The sequence below is a fragment of the Manacus vitellinus genome, unplaced genomic scaffold (genome assembly GCF_001715985.3).
Source record: "Manacus vitellinus isolate BGI_N305 unplaced genomic scaffold, ASM171598v3 scaffold_9_pilon, whole genome shotgun sequence".
Lineage (NCBI taxonomy): Eukaryota > Metazoa > Chordata > Aves > Passeriformes > Pipridae > Manacus > Manacus vitellinus.
The window spans coordinates 2,997,426-3,014,251 of NW_021940917.1; the positions used below are offsets into that span (position 1 = coordinate 2,997,426).

Genomic DNA, 16,826 nt, shown 5'->3' on the forward strand with positions numbered 1-16,826 from the left:
TGGATAGAAACTATTAGCACAGGAGGGAAAGAAGCGAAGTATTGCAATGTATTAATGACAGAGCAATGGATTTTGGTAGCAGCTGTCTAAGGAATAAATCATTTGTGCTTTCTTCAGTTCTTCCTTCTTTTCAACGTTTTTTTCCTACTCTCATTTTCGAAATCTTCATTTGGACAATATTGTGGCATTTCGGCTAGGATTTAAAGGTGCAGCTGTGCACACAGAGTGGCTGAACCATTTAATAATAGGGTAATAGGTGTTACCCTATTATCAAGAACTAAAAAGTGTCTTTCCACTGGAAAGGGAAAAACAGAATTATATTCCAAACTAACACCAAGTTATCATAGTAATTAGTTAGAAGCCTTTATATGTTGAATACTTGATAGTTTGCAGTGGGGTTTGCCTAAACACTTCACAGATGTTTATCAGGGTATCTGAAGAGATAAATTCACAATACTGTAAAAATGTACCAATTTAGGTTGCCAATACTACAGTTTTGCATTGGTTGTTAGGCATTTTAAAGTCCTCTAGCCTTTTTTTTTTTAAATGAAAAACTGATTAGATATCAATCTGTCTGTGATAAAAAGAAAAGTGTATTTCTTCTGATAGTTTATTTTGGTTTTGACTGTCCAGCAATATTGTTTTAAATACCACAAAATGCAAGACACTACATTGAGGAATTTAGGGTTTTGTTTGCATGTGTGGAATCACTGTGGCAGTGACACACAGGGAGCAGCAGCCCAGAGAAGACACAAGATACAATAGGTGTTACAGCCTGGACTGTAGATGCAAATTAAGGTGTAACGCTGTGATTGTATATGTGAATATGTGTTTGTGTATATGGGAGGGGGAAAGGGGCACTGGTAAGCCCTCTATTGCGCGGCAGTAAATCTCCCTGGAGGTCGTGCACGATGAGGGGCCGCAGGGAGGAGAGGCTGCACCGGCTCCCGCAACCCGCCCGGCAATCCCGAGGCTGCGCCCTCTCCCGCCGGGCCGGGCAGGCCGCGGAGGGAGGAGGCGGGATAGGCGGCCGCAGGGCGGGCCCGCCTGACGCGGCCAGGGCGGTGCGTCGGAGCGGGCCGGCCCGGGCGCGTTGCTGGCGGCGGCGGCCGGCAGGCAGGAGGTAGGAAGGAGGGAGAGATGGTGGCCGCGGGAGGAGCGGCCGGCTGCCGGGCTTTCCGCCTCTGCGCTGCGCGGCCGCCCCCACGTAGCCGCCCTGGCCTGCTGAGGACGGCGGCGCGGACCCGCTCCAGGTTGCGGAGGATGTTTCGCGGGCCGGGAGGGGGGTCAGCGGGTCCGGCCGTGCCTCGTCCCGCGGCGCTGGTGCCGGGGAGGCAGCGCGGGCCCGGAGGTGGGTGCCGGCCCTGTCCGCCCGTCGGGCCCCTCTCGGCGGCGGGGTTTGCGGGGCTGCGGCGTTTCCCTGTCCCTGCCTGGTGCGTGCGGCATCCCCGGGCGAGCGGGGCAGCGCTGCACCTGCCCCGGGGGCTGCTGAAGCGGCGCCAGCGCGGCCCATTTGAGCGCTCCATTCCCGGTTCTCCGGCGGGGCATTTGCGTTTCTCTCCCTCGTTTATCCGTTCCTCATTTTACGGGGATGTGCGTACCCAACAATGCCCAACGCACTGGTTTGCTTTTTTTTCTTTTTCAGTCTCTTCCCCCCTTCCGAAACCCCCCCCCCCCCCCCCCCCCCCCGCCACCTTTTCTATGGTGAAAAGATAAAGGATAAATGAAGGGGGGAACGTGGGGATTTTGCATCCGCCGATCGATGGTCGCCGTCGCAGCAGGACGGTCGCAGCATCCCTTTCCGCCGAGAGATGCTGCCGGGATTGGTCTCGTCCCGATTTGCAGCAGGGAACCTAGCGGGGCCTGGATCTCCCCATCCTCGCCGTGGGGCGTGCTCTCCATCCCTGGGCTGAGGGGGAGGTGACATCTGCTACCATCACGTTCTGGTTTCAGGAAAGGGAAGGCGTCTTGATCTTTTCTTCCCGGAAAAGCAGATTGATAACAATGCTTGCCTGAATCACAGTCGTGGTTGGTGCAGCCGAATGTGCTACATCTGCCTTCTGTAAGGATCAGTGTTAAGAGAAGCAATTTACCAAGACTTGTTCTATTGCCATCGTAAACCTGCCTTTTCAGAGAGATGGAACCATGGGCCTAGGCTGGAAAACTGCAACATCCTTTTTGCTTTCCCCTGTTGTAGATTTTTGGGCTGTGGAATTGCGGTTTGCTTTAGAGAGTGCATTGCACGGCTGGCTGTTTTCATAGCTGCTGAGGAACTAGAAGCCAGAGGTGTTTGCCTGACTCTGCATATATTAAGAGTGAGCTAATGTGGGTGTAGGGCAGATCAGCCATGTAGCATTTTTCATGTCTTTGACGTGTGTCGTGTTACACCAGCTGATAAGAGGACACCCAGGTGGCTGCAGGTTTGTGTCTGCTCTGTAGCCATGGCCCATGGGGTCCTGACCAACTTGCCCTTGCAAAATATCCCACTCACAGTACTCCAGGTTCTGCTGCATTGCTGTTAAATCTGGACCAGCTGCACCTGCCTTTGCAGCCCATGTCAGAAACAAGCATGTGATGCCTGTGCTTCCCGAACACTGACGGTGAAATAGAATGTGTTTATTCTCCTGTGTGCTATCAAACCATAAGTGAGGTGTATGCTTACCTTTTTCTCTAATGCTGTGGGGAGAAGGGGCAGGGAAGACTGCCCAGAAGTGCGGTTCAGGAGTGAAGGAAAACAGTTATTGTTGAATTATGGGCATTTGTGCATATTTGTACTGAAAAATGAAGTGTTCAGTGAGTGATAATGGAATATCACAGGAAACTGCAAAACCAGTACATTTAGTGTTTTAATGTACCTTGGGTGGATGTTGTGGGTGTATAATGAGTGAAATGTAAACCTGAGTGAAAGATATCTTGCCTTTCTGAGATTGAGATATCTATGAGCTTTTAGGCCAAACAGATTTCTACAGAATTAATGGTGGCTCAAGTTTGGCTGTGTACTATGAATGATGTAATTCATTGGTCTAAGTTTTCTTGGACATTTCTGATTGTAGCTTGAAAGATACTTTTATGTTATGCTAATGCATTATCCTTACTTAAAATAGCAAATTTTCTGGCTACTATGCTGTGTTTTAACAGATGGAAAGCCAGCCTTTTGGAAGGCTATCAAAATAAAGGTAATCATAGATTAGACCTCTAGTTACAAAATTTAAGAATACTGTGAAGGGCATTTGATATATCTAGGTAGACAGAAAAGATAGTTTTGGTGTGTGAAGAGGGAGAAATGCCAAAGCTTTTTAGTATATCCCTTTTTGGTTACTTAGTATAAAATCCTTTTCACAATTTCTTAAGCTGTTAATTTAATTCTCAATCCTCTGTTTATGATAAGTTTTCAATTCCTTACATGTTTGGAAGAATATAAATGCATTCCCATTTTTATAACTTGTTAGAACTGCCTTCATGTATTTAAAACATAGAAGATAATGCTTTAGAAGAGATTTTGTCATGCTGGATGTGGTGCCATGGTGGATACCAAAGGTGAAAATCTTGTAGTCCATCATCTTTTGGGGCAGGGAAAGTGGGTGTGGATTTTTGAAGGTATGAACATCGTGATCTGAACATTTTGTTTGCTCTATATGGATGTAAGTACTCCGTAATCTTTTGAATTCATGGACTACTAATTTTAAGGCTAAAGTTTGTGTCATCTAAATAGCAACCCTAATCAGAAACCTGAATTCTTTGCATATGAGATTTGAATGGGTTTTAATTGGACCAGGAGTTGGCTTCTGACTTCTTTTATACCATTTTAAGCCACAGTCATATGCAATGCCTACATTCTTTAGCTTAAGAAGCCTTCAATATGAGGATTATGTGTGTCTTTGAAATGTGGTTAGCATTTCTTTTTATAAGCAGTGCTTAATGGCACTAGAGCTGGCATAAAAGTCATGAGGGTAGAAAGAAATGGAATCTCTCCTGTTGAGTTGTTTTGTATTTTTAACAGGCCAGTGTGGGTAGCCTCTTGCAGTGGTTTTAAATTGGCTTTAAGTTGTGTCAGTGTGTGGTATTGTTTATGGCAAACAAAATCAGGAAAAACTTATCCAAAATACAGAAAAGATTACTAGGAAAATACACACCGTGTTGGTTCTGTGATATTGCAACATGTATGTGAGTTCAGGGTTAATATCCAAAACTAGTGCTCATGTTAAAAAAAAAAAAATTATAAACTTCATAGTCTTCACATAGACAAAATTAAGGAAAAATCAAGCAGAAGGCTAAAACTTTTCGCTCGCATCTCATGGCCTAGATACTTCAGACCAGATTCAGCATTTTTTCCTTTGGCATGCGCGTTGTCTGTTATTGATCATAGCTGCTCTGGATTTACATGAGATTGTGAGAATCAGACCTTTTCTCTTATGCTTAAAGATAGAGATAATTAAAAGATATTAGAGCTGTTTCAGGTAGTTTAATACATGTCATCTATAGGCAATGCAGCTTGATTAATTAAAGCTTAGATTTGTACGAGATCCTATTACCATAGATTTAAGTGAAGCCATAATGTGCCAGTAATGCATTTTTAAATGTGTTTTTCTGGTTTCGTAGACGGTGAAGATTCCTGCTTAATGAAAGAGCTAGCACACAACCCACTGAGGCTCATATATTTCTGATAGATGGCCTGTAATACATATTGCATCGAGGTTAAAGGTTTCTGAAAAAGAGATTGATTGGTTTTGCTTCACAGTAATGGTTGATTTGATAAATCAGCTACTAAGAGCAGTGTGATAGTATTTTGCTGTTTCCGCTGCATGCGTTGGTGTTCTTCTGAAAGGGCTTTGTGTTTATCGCTTTACTGAAGGGGCCTAGGGAAACATCTTTATTGGATGCTTTCACGTATGCAGGCACATGATGATAATGCCTGTCCTAATTCTGAAGAAATAAATCCAGGAGCAGCATAATGGGTACACAACAGATGTGGATGACAGAGGACTTAGCTGAAGATACTCTAGGACCATAACTGCATGTTTTTCCACTAGACCTCTTTCTGCTGGAGACAGTCCATCTTGACAAGAGAGGAGGAATGGAAGTGCAGTTCTGTTTCTAAGGAGATCTGTTTCTATGGAGATGCTGCTAGGCAAGTGGCATCTCACCTGGTCCATTGTGTTTCCTGTGGTGTTTTCTGTCTAACTGCAAATACTTTTCAGGAGAAGTTTCCATCATCCAATAAGCCTCTGTAGGTAACTGTCTGTGGATAAGCAGTGGGGTTTTGTACATCATCAAGGAAACTAGTGAGGGAAATGTATTAGTAGTATTTAAAACAATAAATAGCCTAGATGAGGTAAACCACATTGGGAGCTTCTGTTTTTCCCATTGCCTAGTGAAAGGAGATGTTCTCCGAAGTTTAACCAATTAAAACCAAACCTGTTCTTGGACTATCTATTGGCTCCTTCAAATCTTGCTCATAAGCCAACAATTAAGCATTATTTAGTTCTTTCTTTCTCATGAGCACTTCTGTAAAAATTACTTACCTTTAGAAGATGACCACCTTGTCATCCATCTGAGAAAAATGTGAGTGTAGGGAGTGAGAGACTTCATTAAAAGTCTGAGTTAATGTGACAGCTGAGCAGCACATCCATGGAATTTTGACTGAATTCTTTTAGTGGTAATTTCTTTTTTCAACTAATTAAACTCTTCTGTTCTTCTGTGGCACCCTTTTTGTGCATCAGGAGTATCTCTACTGAATTTAGTTTTCAAACTTTCAACTCTAAAAAATGAGTGCAGGTCAGGAAAACACCAGCACAGCAGTCCCATGGAGTTTACAAAACTTAGGCATCTTGGCCAAGATCATTTGAGCAACTATATAACATTAACTCACTGTTGCCTTGTTTTTTCCTTTTTGGGGATGTATATCAGGGGAAGAACTGTCTTTCTGTCTATATATGGTTATGGTATTGGTTCAGTATCTAGGAGATATAGGTTTGGTGCCTATATTGATTTTGTTAAATAATTTTATTTCTCTGCAAGTGTTTTCACTTTTGTACATAAGGTTCTGATCATTCCTCTTGTGGTGGTCATTCAGAATTATTTTTTTTTAAGTAACATATTTTGCTCAAAACTTGTTGGGTATTTGGGAGGGCAAGAACTTATAGACTGGGTAAAAGAAGGGTTCTTTTAAACAAAAGGAGGAGGAAAAATAAAAACATAATGGAAGATTTAAAACATACATGAATATGTATATCTTTAATTTCCTAACATATGGTTACGTTTTATTTGTGGATTTTAAAATTTTTTTTTTATTTATTCTGATAAATGAGTTGCAGTTCTTGACAAAAGTGTTACTGTTACCATGAATTTATGTAGTGTCTGTTCTGATGGGACTTTGATCATGTTTGAAATCTTGGTGCTTTGGAAATCTCAAATATAAAACCTTAAACTAAATAAATTTAAATTAGGAAAAACAACTAAGAGTAATATCTGAAAAAACTCCCACCAAAGCTGGGTGAGGAAGCACAGTGTAAAAGCTCTTTCTCTAGGACTTTCCCAGGCTGATATTAGCAGAATGCTTTAACTAACACTCTTCAAATCCAAAGAACCTGCAAAACCAGTAGGTCTTTTATATGTTGCTGTCTCCACTAAATATTAAGAGAGTGGATACTGCCTTCACTGTTGGAAGAGGAAATCGTTACATTTTGTATGATGTGTGGGGGGAGCTGAGGTGTTTTTCCTTCTCTTTTCTTAACAGCTTTCTCACACCAGCTTTTTTATGATGACAGAGTAACTTGAATTGGAAAGGATCCCTGGATGCCATCTGATCTAAGCTCTGCTCCAATCAGGTGACTAAGACAAGGGCTGCTTATGCCGTGTTTGTAGCTCTTGGCTGAACCAAGGCATGAAGCTCTGCATCTGAAATGCTGTGTCCCTTGTGGGTGTAGAACACCAACGCATGCTGAAGGTTTTGCTTACCGTACCAGTGGGATGGACATGGCTGCTGAAGGCAAACCTTCCTCTGACCTGCCCTCCTTATCCTCTGCTGGGCAAACCAGCTGCAGAAAGCTGCTTGCTTTGCTGCTGGCGTTGGGGTGATGGGAGTGTTGGAGTGAAGGGCATGTACTGTGTGAGGGAAATGGTGATCTCCTCCTGATGGTTTTTAAGTCCATCTTACCATTGCCCTCCCCCCAGGAAAGGACTGAAGTGCAGGTGTATTTGCTGTATTAGCTCATTCAGGACCCGATAATTTTAATTTTTGGTAATTGGATTTTTAAGGTGGTCAAGATGGAAGAAATTATTGCCCAGGAATTTAAAAACTCTTTTTTCTGTTATGTTGCAATGGTTTCAAAATTAGAGCACTGTTTTTAAGAAATGAAAGAATCATTAAGCAGCATTCCTATATTCCTATGTGCAGTGCAGTTAGCTTTAGCTTAATGAGAAAATCTCTCCCAGTTATCACTGCAGTGAGCTGACAGAAATTTGTATTAAGTTAAAGAGTCAGTGCAAAACCAGTCTATAGCTTTGTAATTCCATTGCGTTTTCAGTGGACATTTTACATAACCTTTCCAAAAACTTCATGTGTATTTCTGATATTCAGAGCTATTATTCCTTTTATCTCAGGGTGATAAATAAGGATGAACTTACGGTTCTGCTTTCACTCAAGAATTATCATCCCTTGCTGGTAAATGATGAATGTAATCCACTTATGAGATTCCCATGACCTCATTCAGACTTTGGCATCTTAATTTTATTTCATAACAATGAGAAAATTCCGGAGTCCTCGAAAGCTTCCTCATGCAGGACTTTTTTGGTCTCAGAGTGATGAATAAGGATGAACTCAGGGTTCTGCTTTTGCTCAAGAATTATTATCCCTTGCTGATAAACGATTAATGTAATCCACTTATGAGATTGCCACAACATCATTCAGATTTTGACATTTTATTTTTATTTCGTAACAGTGAGAAAATCCCAAAGTCCCCAAAAGGTTCCTCATGCAGGATCACACTAGGGCTGCAAGGCACATGGGAAGAGATGTTCAAGCTTGATGCCTTCTTGGCAGGGGGTTAGGCATCGGTCCAAGGGGACAGCGCCACAGCACCATACTTCATAATATGGCTCTGCGTTACCTTCAACATCCATGCTCAACATCTGACTGCTTAGCCCTAGTTTAAAGTCTTATCCAAGTCAGGCGGTTTTAGTGGGTTGTATTTTAAGTGTGGCACCCTTTGGCCCACACTTGGTTTTGGAATCAGCAATTTTAACTGCAATTAAAATTGAGTGCGGATGTAGGACACCCCCACATATTTTTCCATTTCTCTACCTACAAAAACTGTAAAGACTGAATGTTGTTATTTCAGCTTAGGTCAAGCTGCTTTTGAATGCAAATTTAAAGGCTACATAAAACATGTTTATATTTTAGGAGTTACACATACCTAATACTTTACGATATATTGAAACATGTTTAGGATTAAAATATAATATATTATTAAAAAGAACTAGTATTTCTAATTAGCTACTGATTGTTATTTCTCTTTTAGGAGCCGTGATAACCCAGCCTCTTGAACAAAATTTTTGTCTCAAGGAAAACATGAAAAGTAAATACTAAAAGCACAATTGTAGCTTTTATACAGTTAGCATTCATACAGTCAGTTTGCCAAAAGGTTGTTGAGTTCTCTACTCAAAAACTGATTGACTTCTGGTGATTCTATAGGACTTAAAAAGGAAGTGAACAACCTTTTTGTGCGTAAAGCAAAGGCAGTTTTTATATGTCACGTTTCTGGTGTGCAAATTTATATTGTATTGAAGATACTTTTTCTTCAGCCTCTTTGTCCATGAAGCTAATGACTGGAAGTTCAATTTTTTTTTCCCCTTCCAGTATATAACTACTGAAACCTGAGCAGTTCACAACTCAATTTTGATCTGCAGTGTTAAAGTCTATGTTATGATCTTGTAACCAGTGGTATCCAGAGGCACTGTGGTGCAAGTTCATATACGTACACCAGATACTGCTGTTTGTGCTATTCTGTTATCCAGAGAGTAAGGTAAGCGTTCCTTTTTTCATTTGAAAACAGAACTTCTTCATTTGTTTTGGAAAGAAAGACTTTTGCAGCTGCCAGCCCAGTAGCCTTGTATTTTTAAATGGTAGTGTGTAAAACAGTGATTTTAGGGCCACTGGACATTGGAACCACTGAGCTATATGTACTCTAATTTTACACCTGAAACCAGATTGTGAAATTACTGTGAAGGAGTTCACAGTGTGGGGTTGACTAATTCAGAGCTTCTTGTGATGCAAGGAAGAGGATGGTATTTTTTCAGTCAGTTAAAATACTTCTGAAGTCAGTCTGAAGGGATTGGTCTGTCCAGCAGCATCAGTCAACGGGAAATGTGTGTGCATAATGCAGAGAGTATGGGAAGGAGAGGAGTCTAGTTGATTTTTTTTCTCTAAGAAGACAAATTGGGATGTTGAAAGTGGTAAAAGGTATATGAGTTATCTCTTATGGCAGTGTCAAGGGAGCTTGTGTGAGGTTGGTGGCAGGACTGGATTATTTAGCAAAAAAATCAAACTTGCCTGAGACTTTCAGTTGTGCATAGTACTGTGTTCACCCTGGTCAAACTTCCTGAAGCCTTGCAAGCACTGTGGCAGTACAGCTTTGTAAATGGTTTGAAGTTCAAGTCCAGATTTTAACATTATTTTTGGCTAAAGTAATTGGTGCAGCGATTACACTTAAGTAATTATCAACATAAAGCTTTCCATGCTGGTGCCTGTCACTGGTCTTTAAGTGTTACACCCTATTTGAAGGAGAGTAGTGAGGAAGGGAAGAGATTTGTGTAACTGGAGCATCCATCTGGTACATTTTGATGACATAGCCTGATAGTGGGTTTGTAACTTGCAATATCTAACAAGGACATAACATATAATATAAAAAACACCTGCCTTTATACTTGAATTACATATTCGGACTGCTATAATTTCTGAAGTCTGTTTATTCTTGCACGTTTGTTTGTTAACTGAATCTTTTGAAGACACTTGGTGATCCAATGACTGTTTAAGAACAACATTCATGAAATCAGAACGTTTTTTATCATGGGGAAGAAATTCCCTGAAAGATCTCCACTGTGCTTTGATTATCCAAAGCACAAATCTTCTGGCTGCAGTCCTGTCTAAACAGAAAATGTATGGATCAACAGGGATATAATTCTGGTAACTATTTTCTGCTGACTAGAGAGACTAAAGCTTCAGAAGTTTAGTCTTTTGTTCTGTTGCTCATCAGCTGTGATAGGCTTTCCTCATAGGCAGTAGTTTCTGAATTCTTTTGTGGTGGCTCCCAAGTCTGTTCTTGCTGATGTTTATGGCTTAATAAGTAAGCACTGACACAGAACTGATGAGATTTTTGACATGTTCAGTTATGAGGAGGCAATTGAGTGTCAGAAGCAAACATGGAGTGAAAATATACCAATTTCAATATGCATTTTATGAGATGGGCGTGGTATTGTTGCCAGTTTTAGTCTGGGGACTCAGGGCGGTAGCACGGCTTTTCTTTTTGTTTCCAGGATTATCTTTACGATCACGGATTCTTCAGTCTCAGCCCAGGTACCTCAGGGGAAACCTTCCTGTATGCTAGTTATAATTTTATTTTTCCTGTCCCTAAGTGTAGCATGTAAAAATTGAATTCCTCCTTGTAAGGCATAGCATTGTCATGCTTCAGCTCCATCTGCATGTGTAGGCACTCATGACAAGGTGCTTCTGGAAGGTAATCTCATGCACACATTTTATTTTGTATCTGGTGTGTATCTGTTTATCAATGTGAAGGTTTTGGTGTGGGTACTTTGTGTTTTAAATGCCTTTGAGTTGTGTGTGGTGGGGATTTATAATCTTTTTTCTCTTTCCTCCCATCTGTATCTGGTTTGTAAGTAACATCATAATGTTTTCTATTTGTTTCTTTGTCCTGAGGAGGCTTATTCTTCTGCCTCTTAATGTAGCCCCATTCATGACTTCCCAGTATGTGTGACGTATTTCCCAAGAAAAAGCAATGATGTAATAGTGGATTTTTATCTGCAGGGGATCAAGGTTAGAAAAACAACCTTTGCAAAGGATCTGCTGAACCTGTGTTAGACACACAGGGACAGAATTGAATAACTTTGTGTCTGGGTGTACTTTTAATATAAAAACGTATTTTTCAGAAAAATCCCCAGCTTCAAGTCTGGAAAATTATTGGACAGTCATAGACTGAGTTACTGGGAGTACCTTAGAAATTAAAAATTGTCAGATACATGACCATTGTGAACACAGAAACAGCTTCACAGTCTACAGTTTGGAGCCAGTGGCCTACTGGCTCCAATAAATTAATAAATTATTGTCTCTTAATGCTGAAGACTCAGCAGTGGGTGGTGACTACTCTGCGTAACTCTGATCCTTCAGGCTCAGGGAAAGTTTGCCTTGTGAATTTATGGTCAAAGAGCTTTTTCTCAATTTTACATTTGTTTCTTTTTACATTTGTTTCTTTTTATTAATGCTGAATATATTGTTGGGATGGTATCTATATGTATATAACTAAGATGGCATCTGATTTTCTTCTGCTATGCCAATAGAGGTACTCAGTGAACTACACAAATTGAAGGCCTTGTTGTGACAGACATCTACACAGTTTCTGTTGTTATTGTCTGCCTATGAAGTACATGGCACTTCTGTAGTCTTTGGTTAGCAAATGAAGTTATGCTGTTGCTGCTGCTGTGATTGTACACTGCTTTATGTGAGTGTTTGCGTGGTTTCATCAATTCATTAGGAACAAATGCATTCCTGGATTCTTTCTTTCTCCATTTTACATGGTAAACCTTATGCTGTCAAAAAAAGAGTTTTTTTTTTTGGTTCAACTCTTTGAGCTGAGGCATGACAGGAGTCCAAGGTCAATGGTTGTTAATGTCTCTTTGTGAGGAAAAGATTTCACTCTGCAAATTTTTTACCTGTTGAAGAGAAATAACAAGGAGTACAAGAACTGAGTTAAGGGTAATGTTAGAATCTTGATAGCAAGTTTCTAGTGTTGGAGCATAACTTGCTTCTGAAGTTCTTTGCTTTGAAAGAACTTACAAACTTTTGATCTCTGCCTGAGTTGTGTGTCCCTTACAGCTTGAGTTGTTTGTCTTAAACAAATAACAGAAGGATGTTAACAGCATAGGAAAGATTCTTAATAATTGGACAGGACTGAAATGTTATCTCCCTTTTGTTAATAAAGGGTAATAATCTTACCTCCTAACCAAAAAAGCTCTGGTAGAAGCAATAGGAAACAAAGCTATCTATGGTAAGGAGGACTTAACTGTGAATGATACAGTGAGATACAAAAAGAACTAAACATTGGAAAAAACGTCTCCATACTGATGTCTACCAGAATGTGAAGTAGTCTCCCAGGGAGTGAGGGAAGATACATTTTTGGAGAAGTGAATACTCAGTGATGCAAGAGCTTCAACAATACTGTAGGGAGCAATCCTCACCTTGAACAATCTCTTTCAGAGGGATTTTGGCATAACTTTGCTTTTCACAATCCAGGATGAATTCATCCTTGAAACTGATTTAAGCAGCTACTCTTTTCTTCTTTTGCTTGAAACCAGATGTAGTTTTCTGATGTTGGTTTTTTCCCATGAGAACGACAATTTGGTGGTGTGGTAAATCATTTTGCTTTTTAGTTTTACCCTTGAAGCAGCATTCCGTGACTCTTTCAGTGGCCAACTTCTTTAGGTTAACACTTCAAGTTGAGCAGAATATGGTAAAGGCTGAGAATGTATGTTATGTGTTTGATCTTGCAAAGGAGAATCAGGTGATCATAGTGTAATTGCATATGGTCATGCTTTGTAGCAACTTTTTTTATTCCTTTGCAATTGATCAGAATGCTTCTAAAAGTGCACCCTGTAGCAACGGGTCTGTCTTTGATATAGTTCCAAACATTACCTACTACAGTTTGTGCTATTTGCCCTTCTTCCGTCAAAAATCCACATAAAGTAAGACCTGTAGGAAGATCAACTTTCACTTAAAAGGATCAGATAGATGAGTGGCAGAGGTAGTGCAATCAGATGCTGGGTAAAAAGAGATTAAGACAAAAATAGTAAAATTGTGCAAGTACCCTCAATGAAACAATGGGGGGTTAGTTAAAGGAAGTTAGTTAATTTTTTTGAAAGTGGTAGAACAAAGATGGATGTTTCAGAGTTAAAGGTATTGAAAAATATAATTATAATTGTTGGGAGAAACCATAATAGTAATGCTGGATTAGCAGAAACACTGCTAGGGAATATGTTTGGAAAGTTATTAATGGGATTTGGTAGTAAATATAGATCAACAAAACCTCTTTCAGGTCCTGATTGTTAGATTTTCCTTCCAGAAAGTGTCATTTCTAGCTCAGGTGTCTTTAACTGCCACAGCTGCCTACCAAAAGAAGGTGCTGTGTGTTTGTACACAAACCTTTTTTTATGAAATGATGAAGTGGATATTACGATTGCAAGATGCCTTGAGCTATTTCAGAACATTTCTTCTTTCTTCCCCACAGGAGGTTCCAACAGTGCCACTGCACTCCTGAGGATATTCATGCTTTTGAAAGCTGTATGAAATCCATTAATTTGATAGACCTTTCCAGATCTTTAAAATTGGAACAATGGTGAAATAGCATGAAGAAGGTACTGTGGTTCCCGTAGCCATGTGCTGCACGTGAGTTGCTCACTCTGGTGAGGTGACCCAACAGAGTGTGCAGCCGTGGCTTCTGGTCTTGAAGCCTGATCAGTGAAACAAAGAAATTACCTGCTCTGCTGGTGTTGTGCCTGTCAGTTGTGCCTTATGGCTGCTGTACTTCTACTGTGCTGTGTGAGTGGTTTGAGGAGTTTGAAGGCACACGAGAAAATCTGCCAGATAACAGTCAACTTCTGGTTTTGGTTCTAAATCTGGTAATAAGTTGCTGTATGCATCCCAGATCAGAAGTCACTGTGAGAGTGCTGGAATGGTAGGGTAGGTCAGGTGCAGAGTGTGTGACTTCAGGGAATGTACTATTAACATTAGCTTTGTCTTTTCAATAAATACAAAACATGTAATTAAACAACTACCGCCTGATGCCTTGGGTCTGTTATTAAGGCATTTTGCAGTCTTCTGTGACTTTATATTAAATTCACTGAAGCTTGTACAAAGGTTTAACTTGAATGTGTATTATATAAGAAGTGCTACAAATACCTTGAAAATACCTTTTCTTTGTTTCTTTCTATGTAGAACAACAAAGAATTCAATGGAGGTACATTGCTGCTTTAGTGTTGAGGGAGGAAGGGTAGATGTAATGAATTGATAATCCTCTCTGTGTGGGAGATGACCTTTTTTATTTAAAGTAGCACTTAGTTTATTTTGATAGTAGTTATTAAATTGCATTCTTCTGTTTCCTAACTGCTTACTCTAGAATAGCTTCTGGTAAAGCCCTGAAAAGATATTTTCTGAGCAATGAATAGGCTAGCTGAGTGTGGCGTTGTGGAAACCTTGGATAACAGCTGAGGCTATGCTTTTGAGCCTCAACATACAAAATCTCTGAAGTGGAAATTAGTAAGAGTGAAAGGTATTATCAGCAGCGAGCTTTCTGAGCTTAACTATATCTTACCTGAGTGGGATTTTCTTCCTGGGGATCCCAGGATTGCAAATCCTTAGATATTGAAAAAGTAGAAAATAAAACTGTCTGAAAGTCTCAAAGATTTTTTTTGATGTAGCAGGTCTCACTGGTCTGCTTCTAGCAAAACTAGTTGTGTCCCAATACAAAACCCAGTAATGAAGTCCTACGTGTGCTTTGGGGATGGAAGACACAACATTTAGCCTTATTTGCTGGCTATCTTTTTAACTTCTCCTGGAAAGTAATAGGTGGATGGGAAAATGACCTTTCAAGGAATTGATACAACTGCATTTCTGTATTTGAGACATGCTCATGTGCAGTTATTCCCATGCTTTATCTTTTGCTTTCTGTCATGACTTGCCCCTAGTTTGGTCTTGTCAGAACTCAGAAAATTTCAGTAGCAGGTTGCAAAATTTAGAAGATACCAGTCCTGGAGTAAAGCCAAGCAGGAACATCATTTGTCAAAGAAGTGATTGCTAAGTAGCTGAATTCTGTACACAGCTGAACTTTTGGGTAGTATGATGTTGGTACATTTGTATAGAATCTCATTAAATAAACCTGCAGTTGATAAGGTTACAACAGGCAGACCAAGTATCTTCCTATGTATGACTTGTAACCATGTGGAGTACCTTCTCCTCTGCCCCAGCTCAGCACCTGGCAGGAGAAGGTGGGGTGCCTTCTGATCCCTGCCATACCAGTGTAGAACTGTGTCTGCCTCAGGTGTTTTGAAATTTAAAACGTTTTCAGTATCCCATGTAATTCAAAGCAACAGACTGTCTGGACTACTCACTTTCACAATACAGTTAGTTTGTGTTGGGAGATGATTTAAAGTGAGTTTGGAAAACCTAACACAAGAGTGGCTAGCCCAGCTTTTCTCAGTGAATGGGCACATTCCTTTCCATCTTTCCCCATCAGAGAACAAATGACCCTTCTATGTCTTGTGCATGTCCCATGCAGAACCCTTGGGTGATTCTTGAATGTGTCTTCCTTGTCGCCTTTCCCATGGGAGATGCCACAGGGATGCACAGGGCTTCTGGCTGGCATCAGGGCCACTTTGTAAGTGACAGGTGAGTACAAGGTTTTAAGTAGAGACTTGAAAGTGCTGCTGCACTAAGATTTTCCATGAGAGGATCTGGGAGATGTATCTGGTCCAAAGCCAGGACTGGTGAAATGAAGAGTCTGGCATTGGAGATCTGTGTAATGCATTAAAGACAGCCATGGGACTGTGATTCCCCCAGGGCTTTGGAGAAGAAAACTCATGAGGAATTACACAAAGACACATGGAACCTGATTTTCATAAGATTCATAAGGATTTCTTAAGTCTGCTGTTCTTATACTGCTCTATTGCTTTCTTGTCCCACTCCCTGTATCCTTACTACGCATCTTCCAAGAAAGCCAGGAAGCTGGTCAAGCAACAGAAGAGGGTGAGGAGAGCATCAGGCTAAAGAGCTGCTGAGCTGCTGGCCTGGGCATCCATGTGGATTGGGCTGCCAGCTGTTGCTGGACTTCTCACCCTTCCCCAATTGGGATGATCAGCTGGGACTGCCAGTGAAGATTTAAGAAAATCCATTATCTTTGGGACTCTTACAAAATAAATTTAAAATTGGCGAGTGGCTAAGAAAATTAAGGATGAGAAATGAAGTTGGTTTTGGATTATCAGCCTACCAAAAGAGCCTACCTTCCAGGCTGTTTAATCATTGTGTGTTTTTTTTCCCAGCATAATGTTATTCATAGGTTATAAGTCTTACAAGCTTGAGTGGCTCTTTGTTTTCTTTTTGATAAACAGCAATTGACAATTAGCAACAGAATATCTTAAATCTTTAATGAAGCTTTAATTATGTGTGCATTTTTGCTTGAGTAATATCAACTTGTATAAAAACATTAGGTGTACTTCACATATGTTATTGCCTCTCCACAAAACTGCTCATACACAGATAATTGTTTTATTGTTTATATTTTATAAGTTTGTTCTTGCTTGTGGCTCTGGGGAACATTTGTGTTAGTTTGGGTTCTGCATGGGTCTTTAAAGAGTTGATGCTGTATGAAGTATAGAATTTGTAGTAGTATATCTAAAAATATATTTTAAATGTTTTGATTTAAAACTTTTTCTTTATAATTCTCAGTACTCTAAATGTCATACCATGACAACTTCTTTCTCCTTTTCTACTTTTTTCTTTCTCACTGAGACTTGAGTTATAATTGAATAAAATATTATTGAAGGAG

At 40.3% G+C, this 16,826-nt stretch overlaps 1 protein-coding gene across 4 annotated transcripts in view; it reads left to right on the plus strand.

Moving 5' to 3' along the window:
• The first annotated feature begins 1,225 nt into the window (after positions 1-1,225).
• APBA1 (amyloid beta precursor protein binding family A member 1) overlaps positions 1,226-16,826 on the plus strand; it is an 80,596-nt gene continuing 64,995 nt past the window's right edge. For 2 of the 4 annotated variants that reach the window (XM_018086064.2, XM_029965386.1), the window contains exons 1-2: positions 6,744-6,827; positions 13,515-13,641. The gene's annotated coding sequence lies outside the window, so the exon portion shown is untranslated. Of the gene's footprint in view, positions 1,254-6,743; positions 6,828-13,514; positions 13,642-16,826 lie in introns of those variants that run through there. The other 2 variants (XM_018086063.2, XM_018086066.2) reach the window with 2 other exon arrangements.